Genomic DNA, 19,139 nt, shown 5'->3' with positions numbered 1-19,139 from the left:
AGGGGTTTTTGAAAGATTACGATGCGCTAAAAATATTGTGTGCCAGTTTAGTGATGATCAGAATAAGTAAAGAGAGAAATGTCTTAGTACGTTCAGTTTTGTTCAGCTGTTCGAAAATCAAATAACGTAAGGGGTTTACCAGCTCAGTAATTCATTAATTTTTCTAAGGGGACATTTCAATTGTTATCCCGCTACCTCTTGGTTTGAGTGAGATTTTTTCTTTCAGACAGTTTGGTACTCTCAGAGAGTACTCGCAGAACTGTTCAGACTAGGGGCGAACTTTCGTTGCTAGTTACTGCCTGATGTTTCCTTACGAGTAATTGGTGTATGTGTCTGAGTCTTACGAGAGCAGATATCGGATGTGTTTACACACAGCAAGGTGAGAGTGTCTGTGAGAGCTGAGATATCACTCTCCGTGAGATTTTTCTGTCGTAGTTTTGTGCGTGGAGGAATGGGTTGCGATAGAATTGCGTTGGGCTACATCTGCACTTTTAATACTTCTAGTGACAAAGAAGAAACATAGATCACCATGTTGGTGTTGGGTGAGAGAGTGTATTAGGCGGCGGGACAATTTTGTAGCATGCAAGAATCTCGTTGTAGAGCTTGTGATAGAAAACCCACAACAACATCGAAAAATTTCGAGAATGACAGCGGTGAGGTTAGAAGAAATACTATTAATAATTAGACCCAAAATTGTCAGTCTAGATACTATTATGCATAATTAGTGTTAAAGGCAGACTGCCGGTGACTTCAATAGGTTGGTTTCAGTTTCCATCGGTCCATTATGGCCAGGGGACGTTGGGTGATATGTATTTCTCGATTCAAAAAACTTTACCAACAGCCATATATTTTGGGTTATTTTATATATCAAAATGTACGGCTGTTGGTAAAGTTTTTTGAGTCGAGAAATAGGTTGGTTGGTTGATTTGGGTGAAGGGACCAAACAACGAGGTCAACGGTCCCATCGTATTAGGGAAGTTGGCCGTGGTTTCAGAGGAACCATCCCGGCATTTGCCTGAAGTGATTTAGGGAAATCACAGAAAACCTAAATCAGGATGGCCGGACGTGGGTTTGAACCGTCGCCCTCCCGAATGCGAGTCCAGTGTGCTAACCACTGCGCCACCTCGCTCGGTGACACTAATATTTCTAGTATCAAGGACTTTTATTCTCTTTAGTATCTGGTAGAGTAACAGTTACGATGAAATAACATTACGCCAGTTTCATCTTGAGACGGATAGACGTTCAAAAGCCAAAAAAATGGTTCTGAGCACTATGCGACTTAACTTCTGAGGTCATCAGTCGCCTAGAACTTAGAACTAATTAAACCTAACTAACCTAACGACATCACACACATCCATGCCCGAGGCAGGATTCGAACCTGCGACCGTAGCGGTCGCTCGGTTCCAGAATGTAGTGCCTAGAACCGCACGGCCACTCCGGCCGGCGTTCGAAAGCCAAAAAACGCGGATATCTGATACATGAAGCATTCCGGACATACCTTTATCTGAGCGTTTTTACTTGCATTAACTTAAGGAATCACTAATAAATTCCTGAAGGACAGTTCTTCGACACCTAATATATTAATACAATCAATAAATACCTCCCCATATAAAATTATAGATACAGGTATTTTACTTGAAGGTACATGGCAATTTTCCGAGTTCCAAAAATATTACTTTTAAACATAACTTCACTTGTGTCTCTATGTTAATTAATCCATGTTATAAAACTACGTTACTTGATTCCTTGAGTTGTGGATATTCTGATAACTTTCTTCTGTGCAGGTGTTAAAACGGTAGCCATCTCAGCCAACAAACTTTGCTTCTTATCTCGGCTCCTTTAGTTCAGTAACTGTATATTCCATAACGCTGGCCTTTCTATGTAAAATCTACTTAAATGCAGAATTTAGAGCTGAGGTCCACCTCCCGGCAGCTTTCTTCTTTCTTTTTTTTCCCGACGCATCGCTGATATTCACTCACAGTGAGTATCCATCGCAACAGTTGTCTCAATTGACCGATAAGGCCGGTACACGTTTACAGAAAACTTGGTTGCAATGTTGATGTGGCGCAGCGGATAGCGTGCTGGAACTTTATTCATAGTTTCGTATTAACGTGGGCTCGAGTCTCTTCAGTTACACTTTTTTTATTTTGTTAATTCTGTATTGTATGTCTATCACGTTTATATGTTTTATTTGCTGCGTAGATTTGCTTAAGTCTAGAATTTTCGAAACAGATTAAGGGCTAGTGCTGTTTCTTTCGGAGATAAAACCGACGATTTCTTCGCTCACCCCCATGCCACGGCCACGTAGGTTATTATCACTGAAAATACACAGTTTCGTGGGTACTTTTAATTAATATGTACGTGACTATGGCAAAATACCGGGTGATCAAAAAGTCAGTATAAATTTGAAAAGTTAATAAAAAATTGACACACATGCTTGGAAATACATGGGGTTTTACTAGAACCAAAAAAAACAATGTTTTTCTAGACGCGTGAAAGATCTCTTGAGCGCGTCATTTGGTGATGATCGTGTGCTCAGCCGCCACTTTCGTCATGCTTGGCCTCCCAGGTCCCCAGACCTCAGTCCGTGCGATTATTGGCTTTGGGGTTACCTGAACTCGCAAGTGTATCGTGATCGACTGACATCTCTAGGGATGCTGAAAGACAACATCTGACGCCAATGCCTCACCATAACTCAGGACATGCTTTACAGTGCTGTTCACAACTTTATTCGTCGACTACAGCTATTGTTGAGGAATGATGGTGGACATATTGAGCATTTCCTGTAAAGCACATCATCTTTGCTTTGCCTTACTTTGCTATGCTAGTTATTGCTATTCTGATCAGATGAAGAGCCATCTGTCGGACATTTTTTGAACGTTTGTATTTTTTTTTTGTTCTAATAAAACCCCATGTCATTCCAAGCATGTGTGTCAATTTGTACCTCTCTATCTACATTATTCCGTTATTTATTCAGTTTTCAAATTTATACTGACTTTTTGATCACCCGGTATATTACCAACATGTGGTAACGTACAAACTGTGAAATACGGCACAGATCTGGGACGCAATGTGGCCGCTCAGCACTCTCCGAATACTGTCAGTTCTACAAGCAATGCCGGCACAGTTTTTCTGCTCTAAGAGACGGTAAGTAGCTCTTGTAAGATGGAGGTTGCTGTCTGCACGAGAGGTCTAAACTGGTAGAACTTTTCACTCTGAAATTTCCCCCTTTATAAGACTCTGCCGGCAAGCTGATTTTCGGCGATGTTTACAAGGCACGTATTACTCGCAAAAGCTTTTTCTGAGCGTGAAAAATTCTCATGTGTATACCTAACTTAAAACACACCAGGGACAGGACACAATCAGTATCTTCACTGCGCGATAGCGATGGTAATGTTACCGATGACAGTGCCACCAAATTGAAGTTACTAAATACGGTTTTCCGAAGTTCCTTCACCAAAGAAGACGAAGTAAATGTTCCAGATTCGAATCAACAGCTGCTGTCAACATGAGAAACTTAGAAGCAGATATCCTCGGTGTGGCAAAGTAACTCATCACTTAACAGAGAGAAGTCCGCCAGCCCGGATTGTATACCAATTAGATTCACTTCATAGTATTCTAATATAATACTTCCTTTGAAATCATATACAACCGCTCACTCGACGAAAGATCCCTACCTAAAGACTGGAAAGTTGCACAGGTCACTCCAAACCGCAAGAAAGGTAATAAGAGTAATCCGATGAATTACAGGCCCACATCAGTAACGTCGATTTGCCGTAAGATTTTTTAACAGATATCACGTGTTGGATCATTACGAATACCTCGAAGAAAACGATATATTGACACATAATCACCATGGCTTCAGAAAACATCGCTCGTGTGTAACGCAACTAGCTCTTTATTCTCAAGAAGTAATGCGTGCTATCGAGAGGGGATCTTAAACTGATTACATATTTTCAGATTTCCAGAAGGCTTTTGATACCGTTCATGACAAGCAGCTTCTAACCAATCTGCGTGTCTGGGGAGAATCGCCTCAATTGTGCAAATGAATTTCTGATTTCACTCAGAAAGGTCAGATTTGATAGTTACTGACGGAAAGTCATCGAAAGAAACAGAAGTGATATCTGACGTTTTCCAAGGAATTGTTATATGTCCAAGGCTGCTCATAATCTACACTCCTGGAAATGGAAAAAAGAACACATTGACACCGGTGTGTCAGACCCACCATACTTGCTCCTGACACTGCGAGAGGGCTGTACAAGCAATGATCACACGCACGGCACAGCGGACACACCAGGAACCGCGGTGTTGGCCGTCGAATGGCGCTAGCTGCGCAGCATTTGTGCACCGCCGCCGTCAGTGTCAGCCAGTTTGCCGTGGCATACGGAGCTCCATCGCAGTCTTTAACACTGGTAGCATGCCGCGACAGCGTGGACGTGAACCGTATGTGCAGTTGACGGACTTTGAGCGAGGGCGTATAGTGGGCATGCGGGAGGCCGGGTGGACGTACCGCCGAATTGCTCAACACGTGGGGCGTGAGGTCTCCACAGTACATCGATGTTGTCGCCAGTGGTCGGCGGAAGGTGCACGTGCCCGTCGACCTGGGACCGGACCGCAGCGACGCACGGATGCACGCCAAGACCGTAGGATCCTACGCAGTGCCGTAGGGGACCGCACCGCCACTTCCCAGCAAATTAGGGACACTGTTGCTCCTGGGGTATCGGCGAGGACCATTCGCAACCGTCTCCATGAAGCTGGGCTACGGTCCCGCACACCGTTAGGCCGTCTTCCGCTCACGCCCCAACATCGTGAAGCCCGCCTCCAGTGGTGTCGCGACAGGCGTGAATGGAGGGACGAATGGAGACGTGTCGTCTTCAGCGATGAGAGTCGCTTCTGCCTTGGTGCCAATGATGGTCGTATGCGTGTTTGGCGCCGTGCAGGTGAGCGCCACAATCAGGACTGCATACGACCGAGGCACACAGGACCAACACCCGGCATCATGGTGTGGGGAGCGATCTCCTACACTGGCCGTACACCACTGGTGATCGTCGAGGGGACACTGAATAGTGCACGGTACATCCAAACCGTCATCGAACCCATCGTTCTACCATTCCTAGACCGGCAAGGGAACTTGCTGTTCCAACAGGACAATGCACGTCCGCATGTATCCCGTGCCACCCAACGTGCTCTAGAAGGTGTAAGTCAACTACCCTGGCCAGCAAGATCTCCGGATCTGTCCCCCATTGAGCATGTTTGGGACTGGATGAAGCGTCGTCTCACGCGGTCTGCACGTCCAGCACGAACGCTGGTCCAACTGAGGCGCCAGGTGGAAATGGCATGGCAAGCCGTTCCACAGGACTACATCCAGCATCTCTACGATCGTCTCCATGGGAGAATAGCAGCCTGCATTGCTGCGAAAGGTGGATATACACTGTACTAGTGCCGACATTGTGCATGCTCTGTTGCCTGTGTCTATGTGCCTGTGGTTCTGTCAGTGTGATCATGTGATGTATCTGACCCCAGGAATGTGTCAATAAAGTTTCCCCTTCCTGGGACAATGAATTCACGGTGTTCTTATTTCAATTTCCAGGAATGTATATAAATGATTTAGGAGACCACCTCAGCAACCCTCTTAAAGTGCCTGCAGATGATGTGCGGATTTACTGTCTGGCAAAGTCATTAAGAAATCAAAACCAGTCCAAATTGATTTAGACATCTGTATCGTGCAAAAACTGGCCCTTGACCCTAAATAATGAGAAGTGTGATGTCATTCACATGAGTACTAAAAAGAATCTGTTAAGATTCAGTTAAACGATAAATTACACAAATCTAAAGGCTGTCAGTTCTACTAAATACCCTAGCTATAACGATCACGAATAACTTAAATTGGAACGACCACATAGACAATATTACGTGGGAGACGAACCAAAGACTGCGTTTCATTGGCAGAACACTCGGAAGATGCAACTGGTCTGCTAAATGGACAGTCATCTGCTAGGTTATTTGCTGTGTGATATGGGCTCCTTATCAGATGAGATTGACTGCGGATATCGGAAAAGTTCAAAGAAGGACAGCTCGTTTTGTATTATCGCGAAATATTGGAAGAAAGCCTCACGGAAATGAGAAGCAAGCTGAGTTGGCTATCATTAAAACAAAGACGTTTTCGTTGCTGCCAAATCTTTTCCCAGAATTTCAGTCACCATCTTTCCCCTCCAAATGCGAAAATAATTTGTTGACGTCCACCAACGTAGGGAAGTATGATCGTAGTAACAAAATAAGTCAGAACCTAGAACGAAAAATTTATATGTTTATTTTTGCCGTGCGCCGTTCGAGAGTGGGACGGCGGAAAAATCGAGTGAATGTGTTCCGATAAACTCTTTGACAGGCACTCAACTGTGAATTGCACAGTAATCATGCATATGTAGAAGTAGATGCACCTTAAAACAGGCAACTCAATTCCTCCCCAGGTGTGGTTGATGTAAGCCGATTTTCCTAATGGTTCAAATGGCTCTGAGCACTATGGGACTCAACTGCTGAGGTCATTAGTCCCCTAGAACTTAGAACTAGTTAAACCTAACTAACCTAAGGACATCACAAACATCCATGCCCGAGGCAGGATTCGAGCCTGCGACCGTAGCGGTCTTGCGGTTCCAGACTGCAGCGCCTTTAACCGCACGGCCACTTCGGCCGGCTCCGATTTTCCTAATCTTATGGTGTTTGAAATGAAGTATTTTCCGGGTCAGTATTATTTATCTCACGCTTTGAGAGACAGAAGTATAACTGCACGACAGAAATTTCATTCTGTATTGGAAATGAAGCCCCATGCGTAGGGGAACGATGCGGGAGACCCGCACCGCCGTACTAAGCAAGGTCCTGATGGAGGTGGTTTGTCGTTATCTTCCTCCGACCATCATGGGGATGAATGATTATGATGAAGGAGACATAACAACACCCAGTCATCTCGGGACAGGTGAAGATCCCTGACCCTGCCGGGAATCGAACCCGGGACCACGTGCTCGGGAAGCGAGAACGCTAACGCGAGACTACATCAAAACCGACACTAATTTTTATACCGTGCAAATCACTGTGAAGCGCATGCCAGAGAGAATTTCCCATTGTACCAACTATTACTGTTACATTACGGGAAGAAAGACAAGTTAAACGACTGCATGCGCGCTGTAATCAGTCAAATTGGAATGGATTGCTTTCAGGTTCGTGCGGCCAACTGAGGAGCTACTTGGCCGTGCAGTAGCGGTTCCAAGGTCCGTAAACCAGACAACGACTGGGAAAGCGATGTGTTGACTGTGTGCCCCTCTATACCGCCTCCAATGACGCCATCGGCGCAGGATGACTTTGCGATCTCTCTCTCTCTCTCTCTCTCTCTCTCTCTCTCTCTCTCTATATATATATATATATATATATATATATATATATATATATATATATATATATATATATATGGTAAGTTCCTATGGGAACAAACTGCTTAAGTCATCTGCCCCTAGGCTTACACGCTACTTAATCAAGGACAAAACACACCCATGCCCGAGGGGGAGGATTCGAACCCCCGACGGGAGGAGCCGCGCGAACCGTGGCAAGGCGCCCAAGACCGCGTGGCTACCCTGTGTGGCTACCGCTCTAATTCAGATATTAGAAGAAGCCTAAAGGTCATAGGTACTCTCTGACGACAACATTACAACGCCAGAAATCGGTCATATTAAAAAATAAATGAATAAAGTTGAAGTTAATCAAAATATACGAGTGTCTACGAAGTATCACGAATTAAGTACGAGGTACAGGTTGCCCGCCAATGTGGACAGTCGCCGATTGAGGTGCGATTGGAAAGTTTTAAGAATGAGTTTGTAATTGTACAATGGTGGTACTTACATGCTATTGTGATGCATCTCCTTCAAAATAGTCCTCTTCTGACTGAACACACAGACTCCAACGGTGTTTCCACTTTTGGAAACATACCGGAAATTTTTTTCCTGAATTGTGTTAAGGACGCTCTCCGTATTTGCCTGGATGTCTTCAGTCGAGTCAAATCGCTTCCCTTTCAGTGAAAATTTCAGTTTAGGAAACAGGTAGAAGTCCGCAGGGACCTAATCAGGGGAATATGACAGTTGTGGAAGCACAGGAATTTTGAATTTGGTCAACAGTGGAGAAGGAACGATGAGCCAGAGCATTGTCGTGGTGTGGCACCTGTCTCTCTACAGTGCAGGCCTTTTCTTCCGCACCTTTTCGCGAAAACGCTCAAGGACACATTTAGTATTGCTGGTTAATTGTCTGTCCTACAGGGGTAAATTCATGATGTACAATACCGGTAGAATCGAAAAAAATCACCAACATTGTCTTCACCTTCGATCGACTTTGCCGTGATTTTTTCGGTCGTGGTGAACCTGGAGTCTTCCATTGCGAAGACTGCACTTTGGTTTCAGGATCATACCCATATATCCACACTTCGTCACCCGTAACTATCCTATTTAACAAATATGGGTCATTTTTAGTCCAATTAATCAGTTCTTGTGACACTTCAAGTCGGTATTGTTCCTGGTCAATTGACAACAATTTTGGAATGAATTTTGCGGACACTCCACGCATGTTCAGATCTTCAGTTAAAATTGACTGAACTGCATAGAAACTTATATTAAGTTCATCATCCATCTCCCTAATTGTAAGTCTACGATCAGAGCGCACTAAGTCGCGAACTTTCACAGCACTTTCGTTGGTTTTTGAGGTGGAAGGACGGCCGGACTCTGGTTCATCTTCAAATGATTCGCGGCCATTTTTAAATCTGTTGAACCAGACAAAAACATTTGACTGGCTCACAAAATTCTCTCCAAAAGATGTTTTTAATAGTTTGTAAGTCTCAGAACCTGATTTCTCGGTTTTAAAACAAAATTTCACACAAACTTGATGGTCCGTTTTCACGTCCATTTTCACGCAGACGGAATCCAGTAACATACCCTAACAGATCCGCACTCAACCAGCTGCCACAACGAACTGGGCGTTCAAGGACAAGGCAATGACTCACTCCCCACCCTCCGTGTACCTGACCGCCAAACTAGTAAGCAGTAGCGGACCCATTCTTAACACTTTCCACTCACACCTCGTACAATGCCTTCTGATCAATTTCTGTCCTAAGAGCATGCTAATAGGAAATTGTTAGTATTCAGTTAATCATTATTAAGTGTGCCGATATTATCAATTTACGGTTTTTAGTAAATAAATACATCATAATGGCATCCCTTTTGAACGTTATTCCGAATAATATGGTTCGCTACTTCAGCACTTGAATCACAGGAAGTGAAATTACACTTTACAGAGGATTCGACGGCGCTGATAGTGGCTCTGCGAGGGCACAAACTTCGAGAATTTCTCGACAAAACGTGTAGAAGGAATCCTACACGACGACTCACTAAGATAGTCCACAGACGGAATGTCTGAATCTCCACAAAACTCGGATGGAAACGCATGGCATTCATACTGTGGTATGCGTACTGTAAGACCTTCGGTAGACACACCATCAGATTTTTTGACTTGTCGCTCTAACGAAGTAGGCGAGTAGCAGCAATATGTCTCATGGTCTTATCGTGGCGTGTTTATCTTCTGCCGTTAGGTCAGACGATAGAAATGCCACTTGCACGCTTAGAGCAGCAGACGGATGGTGACCAACTTTAAACAGAACTTGATTAATTTTCACACACATTATTAAAATAATAACAAGCATAAAAATTACTTAACTTGGTTCTGGATGCTATTTACAAATGACAATCTGAATTTCCTTTGTTGTTGGTACGTTAATCTTATTCTCTCATATATCTCTGATACTTGACAAAAGTGTCTATACATTTATCTTCATGGCTATGTACAGGAATTTGGTAATTGTGGTGTCACCGCCAGACACCACACTTGCTAGGTGGTAGCTTAAATCGGCCGCGGTCCAATAGTACATGTCGGACCCGCGTGTCGCCACTGTCAGGATCGCAGACCGAGCGCCACCACAAGGCAGGTCTCGAGAGACTGACTGGCACTCGCCCCAGTTGTACGACGACGTTGCTAGCGACTACACTGACGAAGCCTTTCTCTCATTTGCCGAGAGACAGTTATAATAGCCTTCAGCTAAGTTAATGGCTACGAACTAGCAAGGCGCCATTTGTACCATTGCATGTATCTCAAGATAGTCTCACTTGTATCATCAAGAATGCTGTATACCAAAGGACGATATAAAAGTTAAGTGTTCTAGTAGCTATGTTCTTTTCTTTATCACATTCATTACGACTCCTGTTCCAGACTTAACGCCAGATGGCGTGAGTTGACGCGTGCCCTTTCGGCTACTTCACTGTGGACTGGCTGCCTTAACAGTCCACTACAGTAATCTTATTAGGCGCAGACTGAAACTTGACTATAGACTGGTACAGACTGGTGCACACTGACTAATCGGAGGTCTGTACACTCGTTATAATACCTCGCGCGTTCATGTATCACTGCGCAAGTGTGATCCGCGAGGAGAAAAGGTTCTACGTTAGCAGCAATCTCATTGGCTGCGTTACATAATAATACACGGATCGGCGGAAGCAGAATTTGGTCCATCTCTATGGCAGCGCCATCTCGTAGTGCGGAGACGGACGAGCGCTGCGCCTGCGCTGTTGTGCTTATCGGTGCGCGCTCTAGTGGGAAAGTTGTGTACGCGCTGACTACGCGGAACTATGTACACAACACATACTGACGCCTGTTAGACCATCCTCTACAGAGTCACTGGCTAATCTGATACATTTCTGGAGGTTTAGTACAAATGGGGCTTCTAGCAAAATGAATATGACTTGCATGCTGGCAGAGTGCGCTTATGTAGACGATGCGATAAAAACAGAACTTTTCGGTGATTTGTTTCAAAAATTGCTAAATGTTTCAGATATTTCCCGTCATAAGACTTATCCCCGCAGCAAGACAGCGGACGTGCCATCCGCGGCTAAGCGCCGGCCCTGCTGGCGAAACGCGAGCAGCTGTGCGGCGCCGCCAGTGTCAGCTGTCTGCGAAGCAACAAGTGTCTGCGCTCACCGGCTGACCCTCGGCCGTCGAACCGTGACCCCGTGACCCGGCGTGGCGGCCCGGGTAAACACCTGCGGCGTGCGATAACACGGGTCCGCCGTGTCAGCCCATTCACGCCGCTGGCGCCAGCATGAGGGACGGCAAACGGCCGGGACGTAGCGCCAGCCGCGATTCGCCGCGTCTCTCGTGAAAGCAGAGCTATTACAAGACGTCAGAGTACGCTTTTGATGAAGGGTATCTGACACTTATCAGGAACAGGAAGATCAAAGGGTATCGTTTTCTATCGTACAATAAACGACACGTTTTTGAAATTTATGTCGAGTTTGTAGCGCAGACACGAATTTTGGGTCATCGATTCTAGAAATTCATATAAACCATCTGAACTCTTATACACCATGTGATAAAAAGTATCAGAACACCCACAAAAACATAAGTTTCTCACATTAGGTGCATTCTGCTGCCACTTACTGCCATGAATTCCATATCAGAGACCTCATTAGTCATTAGACATCGTGAAAGAGCAGAATGCGGAACTCATGGACTTCGAACGTGGTCAGGTGATTGGGTGTCATTTGTGTCATACGTCTGTGCGCGAGATTTCCACACTCCTAAACATTCCTAGGTCCACTGTTGCCGATATGACAGTGAAGTGGAAACATGAAGGGACACTTACAGTACAAAAGCGTAGAGGTCGACCTCGTCTGTTGAGTGACAGAGACCGCCACCAGTAGAAGAGGGTCGTAATATGTAATAGGCAGACATCTATCCAGACCATCACACAGGATTTCCAAACTGCATCAGGACCCACTGCAAGTACTTTGATAGTTAGGCAGGAGGTGAGAAAACTTGGATTTAATGGTCGACCGGCTGCTCATAAGCCACATATCACGCCGGAAAATGGCTCTGAGCACTATGGGACTCAACATCTTAGGTCATAAGTCCCCTAGAACTTAGAACTACTTAAACCTAACTAACCTAAGGACATCACACACACCCATGCCCGAGGCAGGATTTGAACCTGCGACCGTAGCAGTCCCGCGGTTCCGGACTGCAGCGCCAGAACCGCTAGACCACCGCGGCCGCGCCGGAAAATGCCAAACGACGCCTCGCTTGGTGTAAGGAGCGTAAAAATTGGAATGTTGGAAAGTGGAAAAATGTTGTGTGGAGTGACGAATCACGGTACACAATGTGGCGATCCGATGGCAGGGTGTGGGTATGACGAATACCCGGTGAACGTCATCAACCAGCGTGTGTAGTACCAACAGTAAAATTCGGCGGCGTTGGTGTTATGGTGTAGTCGTGTTTTTAATGGAGGGGACTTGCACCCCTTGTTGTTTTGCGTATCACTATCACAGCACAGACCTACAATGATGTTTTAAGCGCCTTCTTGCTTCCCACTGTTGCAGAGCAATTCGCAGATGGCGATTGCATCTTTCTGCACGATCGAGCACCTGTTCTCAATGCATGGCCTGTGGCGGAGTGGTTACACGACAATAACATCCCTGTAATGGACTGGCCTGCACAGAGTCCTGGCCTTAATCCTATAGAACATCTTTGGGATGTTTTGGAAAGCCGGATTCGCGCCAGGCCTCACCGACCTACATCGATACCTCCCCTCAGTGCAACACTCCGCGAAGAATGGGCTGCCATTCCCCAAGAAACCTTCCAGCACCTGATTGAACGTGTGCCTGCGAGAGTGGAAGCTGTCATCAAGGCTAAGGGTGGACCAATACTATATTGAATTCCAGCATTACGAATGGAGGGCGCCACGAACTTGTCATTTTCAGCCAGGTGTTCGGATACTTTTGATCACATAGTGTATATCCTCACTTACACATACAGGGTGATTGTGATTAACATTTAAAGACCCCCGATGCGACGTAGGTGACAGTGAGAAAAGCAATTTAATAGACACCTAGGGCCGGAAAGGTGGTGTAACATCCTAAAAGTGTATAAAACATATTGAACATGTGACGTCGCTATATGACGTACGTCGCCAAACGTGTAGCGATTGAGGGCAGCACGTTTTGTAGTATCGAGAAATAGAGGAGAGAGTGTCACGTGTATGATACAGGATTAAGAGTGCAAATCATTAAAACAAAGGCGTTTTTCTTTACGACGGGATCTTCTGACGAAATTTCTATCACTAACTTTCTCCTCCGAATGCGGAAATATTTTGCTTACGCCGAACTACATAGGGAGGAACGACCATCATAATAAAATAAGAGAAATCAGAGCTTGCACTGAAAGATATACATGTTCGTTTCTTCCGCGCGCTGTTCGAGAATGGAATAACAGGGAATTAGTATGAAGGTGTCCGATGAATCCTCTGCCAGGCACTTAAGTATGGGTTTCAGAAAAGCCATGTGGATGTAGATGTTGATGTACTGTCGCACCCGGTCTTTCCAGTCCAGTTATGTGTTGATGTAACATCTGTTATTTTATTTACCGGTCACGCAGTCTTCACTGGTTTATGGTAAAGTACAACAAAAACCTACCGTACTGCGTCACAAACAAATTAGTACAAGTTTCCAAATTTCGTCGTTACCAGCAAATGACGTGCTTTTTTTTACTAAATAAAATCTATGAACAAGAAAAAGAAGGGACAAGAGGAAATAAACACAAAATAAGAACAACTTCAGCTTGGTTACACAGAGCATAGTACTTCTGTAACTTCTGCGTTTACGACGGATCACGTGTATAAAAGATGTTCGAAATTTGCACCGTTGTGTAGCACTCCTTGCCGGCGAGGGTAGCACCGTCAAGCCTAACGACTGCATGTGTGGCGACGTACATCATCTGGTGACGTAACATGTTGAACATCGGTCATCCACTTTTCGAGAATGTCCCAACATTTACGGCCCCATGTATATTATATCAAATTACGAGTACTTGTTTCAGTTGCGTCTGCGTCGCTTCGCGTGTTTTTAATGGTTAAAAGGAAGCACCCTATATATGATTTGTGCTTTATTTTTTATTATGAAACAACGGGTTTATATGCATTGCTGTATTTTTCCAAACTTTTAAGGCCGAAGTTATATAGATGTGAATGATATAAACTGAGTACTTACAGATAAGGAACTAATGGCCGTAAGTATTTAGTTTCTTATACGTATAGTCAACTTACACCTTCCGGGAAAGAATCTTTCACTCTGTAGCTGCATATGTGCTAATTTGAAACATTCTGACAGATTAAAACTGTGTGCTAGACCGGAACTCGAGCGCAGCTCAATTCGCTTTTGCGGGCAAATATTCTGTCGCCTGAGGTCTTTTATTTGTGTCTGTGTCATGGTGGTGGAGCGGTGGTGGTGGGGGGGGGGGAGGGGAGGGAAGCTTTCATTCTCCATTTGCAGCCATCTGCGCTAGCCAAAATCGCCTTTATCGGTGTCGGCTAATTCTGCCATTCTATGTTTTTACAGTGTTATTTCATATAGTTTATTCAAAAGTTAATCACTCGTCCACGTAGATCACTTTCCACCATTGTCGTAAGTAACCCTTGTCGACGGGATTTGGGGGTGTTGAATTTAAAAGGAATGCCCTCTTCAAATGAAATGAAATAAAACGTACAGATGATGAATTCCTGAATGTGCTTTGCACTCCTATTGCTGCATTAGTCAGTATTGGCCTTTCCCACAGACCAAATAGATATTGTGACAGAAGAAGTTATAACACAGAACGTTAAATTCGCTATTTCTCTTCTGTAGTTTGTAGATATGTGGCTGGAGGAAATGCATGTAGTGATGGGAATGGAGATGGAAGGGATTTGGACGTGGTTCAAGGAGTGGCCATTAAAATGCATATGAAGTTATGACAAGTATGTTTGTATCTCGTTCACAGGCGCTTCATTAGATACCAGTGATGATTTTCAAGGTGGGCTCCAAGGTATCCAAGATCGGAATGTACAGTCCGTAGGCTATTGCACACGAAGTATCCAGCCAGTCGCATGACGCTGCAATGATTAACTGGCGTCAAGAATTCCCAGTCAGGTTGTAACAAATATGATGGTCGTGATTGTGCATGGCGTCGTCCTTGTGAAGAGAAGCCAGTTACTTTAATGTTCTGTGATAAATCACGTTCTGATGCCGACACAAGAAGTGGTGTTGCATGTAACTATCCATACATGACTCACGACCCGACCTCACAGTTTCACTACGGCACTTTTCCGCGAAGGGTCAGTGTTCTAGTACGCACACAGTTTTAGTCTAACGGAAAGCTTCAGTTTTCAGATTCCTATTTATAAAGGAGCCTACCCCCGTTATAACATTTTCTGCTGCAGTTGGTATAGGGCAATATCAACAGCAGCAGAAAAATGGTATAACGGTAGTGGGGTTCAAAAAATGGTTCAAATGGCTCTGAGCACTATGGGACTTAACTTCTAAGGTCATCAGTCCCATAGAACTTAGAACTACTTAAACCTAACTAACCTAAGGACATCACACACACCCATGCCCACGACAGGATTCGAACCTGCGACCGCAGCAGTCGCGCGGTTCCAGACTGTAGCGCCTAGAACCGCTCGGCCACCAGGGCCGGCGTAGTGGGGTTCAAATGGCTCTGAGCACTATGGGACTTAACTGCTGAGGTCATCAGTCCCCTATAACTTAGAACTACTTAAACCTAACTAACCTAAGGACATCACACACATCCATGCCCGAGGCAGGATTCGAAACTGCGACCGTAGCGGTCACGCGGTTCCAGACTGTAACGCCTAGAACCGCTCGGCGACCCCGGCCGGCAAATACCAGTGGGGTTCGTTATGAATAGGAAGGTAGGACAGAGAGTGAGCTACTGCGAACAGTTCAGTCATAGGGGTGTTTCATCAGAATCGACAGAAAACCAACACCGACAACAATGGTTCAGGTAGGTATGCCGACGCTGCAAGTAGAGTATGAAGAGACAGAGAGAGTATATGAGGAGTACGTAAGGGAGACGAAAATCTAACGCGGTTGCAGGGGAAGGAGTAAAGCAAAGGGTTACGAGAGGAGAAAGATTAATCGAGTTCAGCAAAAAAATTCAGATGGTAATAGCGAATACCCTTTTCGAGAACTTCAACAGGCGGAGGTATACCTGGAAAAGGCGAGGAGATACAGGAAGATTTCAGTCAGATTACATCATGGTCATGCAGGGATTCCGAAAAAAGATACTGGGTTGTAGACGTACCCAGGGGCAGATATAGACTCAAATCACGTTTTAGTAGTAATGAAGAATAGATTGAAGTTTAAGATACTAGTCAGGAAGAACCCATGCACAAAGAAGTGGGATACGGAAGTACTAAGGAATGAAGAAATATGCTTGGAGTTCTGTGAGGCTATAGGTACTGCGATAAGGAATAGCTCAGGAGGCAGTTCAATTGAAGGGGAATGGACGTCTTCAAAAATGGCAATCACAGAAGCTGGAAAGGAAAACATAGGTACAAGGAAGGTAAATGTGCAGAAACCACGGGTGACAGGAAATCGGAAAAGAAGGAAATCTTCAAGAAAATTCAGGAACACAGAAATACAAGTCACTTAGGTATGAAAATACTGAAAGTGCAGGAAAGCTATGAGAAATGGCTATATGAAAAATCTGAAGAAAAAGGAATAACTGTCAGGACCACTGGCTCAGCCGGCCGCGGTGGCCGAGCGGTTCAAGGCGCTTCAGTCCAGAACCGCGCGACTGCTATGGTCGCAGGTTCGAATTCTGCCTCGGGCATGGATGTGTGTGATGTCCTTAGGTTAGTTAGGTTTAAGTAGTTCTAAGTTCTAGAGGACTGATGACCTCAGATGTTAAGTCCCATAGTGCTCAGAGCCATTTGAACCATTTTGAACCACTGACGCAGCATACAGAAAAATCAAAGTAACCTTGGATGAAACTGGAAGAACGGTGGAAACATAATGGGAATTCTACTGTTAAATACAGAGGAGTAGGTGTAAAGAGTACATTAAAGGTCTCGATGATGGGAAGGACTTACCTGATGATGTGACAGAAGAAGGAAGAGGAGTCGAAAGGGAAGATCAGGAGTTCAGTACTAGAATCAGGATTTGGAAGGCAGAAGAAATTGATAACATTCCATTGGAATTACTAAAATAACTGGGGAAAGTGGCAACAAAATGACTATTCATATTGGTGTGTAGGATGTATGAGACTGGCGATGTACCATCAGATTTTCGGAAAAACTTCCACACAGTTGCCAAGATTGCGAGAGTCGACAACTTCGAGAACCATCGCACAATCAGCTTAACACCTCACAAGTTCACGTACAGAAGAATGGAAAAGAAAATTGAATATCTGTTGGATGACAATCGCCTGGGCTTTAGGAAAGGTAAAGGTATCAGAGGGGCAATTCTGACCGTGTAGTTGATAATTAAAGCAAGACTGAAGAAAATTCAAGACATTTTCATAGGATTTATGAAGGAGGAGATACGAAAAAGACTAGTACTCGCAAAAACGGCTTTCCTGGACAAGAGAAGTCTACTAGCATCAAACATAAGTATTAATGTGAGGGAGAAATTTCTGAGAATGCACTTCTGGAGCACAGCATTGTATGGAAGTGATGTAAGGACTATGGGAAAACTGAAACAGAAGAGAATAGAAGCATTTGAGATGTGGTTCTACAGAAGAATATAGAAAACTGGGCGGAAAGATAAAGCAAGGCATGAGGAGGTTATCCGCAGAATCAGCGAGGAAAGGATTATGTGGGAAACATTGACAAAAAGAAGAGGCAGGATGACAGGTCATCTGTTAAGACATCAGGGAATAACTTCCATGGTACTAGAGGGAGCTGTAGAGAGTTAAAACTGTAGAGGAAGATAGAGATTCGAATACATCCAGCAAATAATTGAGGACATAGGATGTAAGTGCCACTCTGAGATGGAAACATTGCACAGGAGAGGAGTTTGTGACGGGCCGCATTAAAACAGTCAGATGACAGATGACTCAAAAAAAATGCTGTTTAATCCAGTTGTTACGAAGAGACACGTGCTCATGGATACATCTTTTCCTACACGATCGAACAGCACCTCCTCTGTTAGGGCTCTATTGCAATGCGCAGTTTCCGCTACGCAGCACTGTTACGTCATACTTAATTTTTTTGGCTGACTTGATCCGCCCTATTCATTACGGTATTACTGCAACTGTAAATCTATTTCAATAAATATTTCAAACCTTAGCGTTTCAGGACAGTGCTAATACACTGTGTTACTATGATTCTGTGCCACTAAGCTGAGCCCTATTGATTGGAGTAAATTAGATATACTTTCTTCTTTTTGTAAACGCAACCGTCGCTTGCGGAGACAACAGCTGCCGTTTTTATTCGTGCGAAGAACACATGTGGCGTATTTATATAATGAAACACTGTGTCAATTACGTATTTTTTCTTGCTTAGCACGACGCTGTTTGAAATTTTATCATCTTTATCAAGCTCATATGTTTACATAACTATTTTATGTGATGTTTGCACAGAGACTGTTGGCAGTTAGATCTACATCTACATTTATACTCCGCAAGCCACCCAACTTTGTGTGGCGGAGGGCACTTTACGTGCCACTGTCATTACCTCCCTTCCCTGTTCCAGTTACGTATGGTTCGCGGGAAGAACGACTGCCGGAAAGCCTCCGTGCGCGCTCGAATCTCTCTGAATTTACATTCGTGATCTCCTCGGGAGGTATAAGTAGGGGGAAGCAATATGTTCGATACCTCATCCAGAACCGCACCCTCTCGAAACCTGGGCAGCAAGCTACACCGCGATGCAGAGCGCCTCTCTTGCAGAGTCTGATTCCAAACTGCATTAAACTAAGATAGAGGAGTCGCTTTACAAGGTTGGATGTGGCGTTTCCTTCCAGTCTGTCAATAAGGCGGCTCAACTGATTTTATCTGATGGTGGCGGCGTAGGGTAACAAATAATGAAATGAGTTACTTTACATAAATGAATTACCATAGTATGGAAGGAACCCATGTTGATGAAGGTACATTTAGGTTTATGAGAGTGTCATATGGTGCACTTTATTGAATTTCTGCTGAAATGATATACACATTACCTGTAAGAGTCCATTATCATTGACTCACTTTCGCTTTAGGATTTGCAACAGGCCTTTGAATAGGCTGACAGGCGC

The sequence above is a fragment of the Schistocerca nitens genome, chromosome 1, assembly GCF_023898315.1.
Source record: "Schistocerca nitens isolate TAMUIC-IGC-003100 chromosome 1, iqSchNite1.1, whole genome shotgun sequence".
NCBI lineage: Eukaryota > Metazoa > Arthropoda > Insecta > Orthoptera > Acrididae > Schistocerca > Schistocerca nitens.
The sequence above is the reverse complement of the archived record's forward strand: the minus strand, read 5'-3'. Positions refer to the sequence as shown.